Source organism: Otolemur garnettii, unplaced genomic scaffold (genome assembly GCF_000181295.1).
Source record: "Otolemur garnettii isolate 467f Iridium unplaced genomic scaffold, OtoGar3 scaffold00132, whole genome shotgun sequence".
NCBI classification, from domain to species: domain Eukaryota; kingdom Metazoa; phylum Chordata; class Mammalia; order Primates; family Galagidae; genus Otolemur; species Otolemur garnettii.
Window position 1 is genome coordinate 1,931,479 of NW_003852527.1, and position 2,507 is coordinate 1,933,985.

Genomic DNA, 2,507 nt, shown 5'->3' on the forward strand with positions numbered 1-2,507 from the left:
GTGGCTGGCGCCTTAGCCGGTTGAGCTATAGGCGCCGAGCCAACTCTCCTCCTTTAGTTCCCTGAACTTGGGCATGAGATAAGCCTCTCAGAAGGGGTATGCATGACTGACTGTTCTAATCGTTCTTCCAGATTCTTGATTCATTTTCTTTCTATTTCTCATTCTGGTACTGCTCCAACCCTTTTATCTATATGTCTGATGTCCATACTAATAAAGAATGGTGACTTGATTGAGTTGATTAGGAACCAGCCAAGGTGGAGTGCAGAGTTCTTGATCTTCCTCATAAGCCAGTGTTACTCAAAGTGTGGTCTAGTGTCACCTGGAAGCTTATTGGAAATACACAATCTCAGCATTCCCCTCCCCCCACAACTACTGAGCCAGAATTTGCATTTTAACAAGACCCCCGGTAATTCATATGCACAGTAGTGTGTGAGAAGCACTGATTTAGTGGTTCCCTGTTCAATCATGGTAGCAGCCCCAGGTAATATTTATGTACTTTAAAGTTTGGGAAACTGATTTGGCTGTCCCTTGACCAACCATCATGGGACTGGGTAGAGTGCCCCCTGATGTCAGCCCAGCTCACAACATCAAACTCTTGGGCACAAGAGATCCTCTAGCCTCACCCTCCTGAGTGGCTGGGACTACAGACACCCACAAAATGCCCAGCTAGTTTTTCTATTTTTGGTAGAGTTAGGGTCTTGCTCTTACTCAGGCTGGTCTTGAACTTCTGAGCTCAAGCAATCCACCTGCCTTGGTGTCCTAGAGTGTTAGGATCCCAGGCGTGAGCCACCATGCCCAGCTTTAATTATTCCATTTAGACATAGTTCAGAATTGAGCCCTAGACTGACAGTTTACAAAAGAAGTACCATGGACAGCGTCCCAGCGCTCCCACTCCCGCTTGGTGTGAGAGACTCAGCAGGCAGTGGAAAGCCTGGTGGAAAGCCCACAGACCTGCTGCTGTGAGACTCTGTAGGGTCTGAATCCTGACTCTATCATTACCTAGCTCTGGGAATCCAACTTGTTAATTGACCCCTCTGAGCGTCAGTTTCCTTCACTTGTAAAATTAAAATGACAATATTATCAACTAGAGTTTGTCTTAAAAAGTTACTGAAAAAGGCAATACCTGTGGCTCAAAGGGGTAGGGTGCCGGCCCAAATACCAGAGGTGGTGGGTTCAAACCCAGCCTCGGGCAAAAAAAAAAGGGCGGCACCTGTGGCTCAAGGAGTAGGGTGCCAACCCCATATGTCAGAGGTGGTGGGCTCATCACCTCTGACATCAACTTTTTTTTGGCCCATCCCTGGCCAAAAAAAAAGTTACTGAAAAAAATGCCTTATCACTAGACCAGACTACTCAGGCAGGTGTTGAACCAATATTAGTCCCCTTTTCTTGTCTTGTCTTGTAACATCGCAGGTAAAGTTAGTTTAAAAAAATAACCATTCTTGAGAAAGAAAAATAAGGTGCCTCTAGCTAGAGCTAATGTCCGTGCTTATGACACCAAAGCTGTCAACTTGGTGGTCCGGGTGAGGGAGGGAGGTGAAGACCTGGCTCTGCTCCTGTTGTCTTCATCTCCTCAGACCAGCGGTGGGAGCCTGAGGAGAGCAGGTGGAGCGCAGGTGTGCTCAGCTCCTACCTTCCACCTGCAGGCCAGACGGCTGCGCATGGCCCCTGTTGGTTGAGTCTGAGACCTGGCTCTATGCTGAGGATTCTGAGAAGCCATACTTTGAAGAGTCAGCCCTCCCCTTTGTTACCCCCAGCTCAGTTCAGCTCCCCTCCGCTGGGTTCATCCCATCACCCCCGTTCCTCTGGAGCTGAGTGCCCTGCCTTAGTCTCCTTTCGCTCTGTGGCTGGATTGCAGCCCTTTCTGGAGCAACATTTCTGGGACTCAGTCTGACCCCGGAGGAGGAGTTGGCTAAGGCTTGCAGCACTGCTCTGTCTTCGCTGCTGTACCTTCTGTCTTTGTTCCAGCCAGTTTTTTTCTTTCTTTTTTTTAAAGATAGGATCTCGCTGTGTCACCTGGGCTAGAGTGCAGTGGTGTCATCATAGCTTGAAGCCATGTCAAATTCCTGGGTTCAGGTGATCCTCCTGCCCCAGCCTCAAAAGTAGCTGGGACTATAGGTGCACACCACCACACCTGGCTATTTTTCTATTTTTTGTAGAGATGGGGGTCTCACTCTCACTAAGGCTGGCCTTGACCTCCTGGCTTCAAGAGATCTTCCTGCCTTAGCTTCCAGAGGGCCAAGATTACAGGTGGGAGCCACTGTGTCTGGCCCTGTTTTGATGTTTTGATACTAAACTTTTGTCCAGCTCTTACGCCTGTTGAATTCTCAGAGTCTACTCCGTCTCCTTCCTTCTTCTATAACCTTAGCAGTAGTAACCTTCCCGTCCTATGCCATGAATCTAAAAGCAAAAACGTAACCTGAATTGTACTGTTTAAGTCTACAGTTTAGTTTCTCTTGTGGGATTTTATTTTACCCACAACTGCTTCTTTTTTTTTTTTTTTTTTTTGA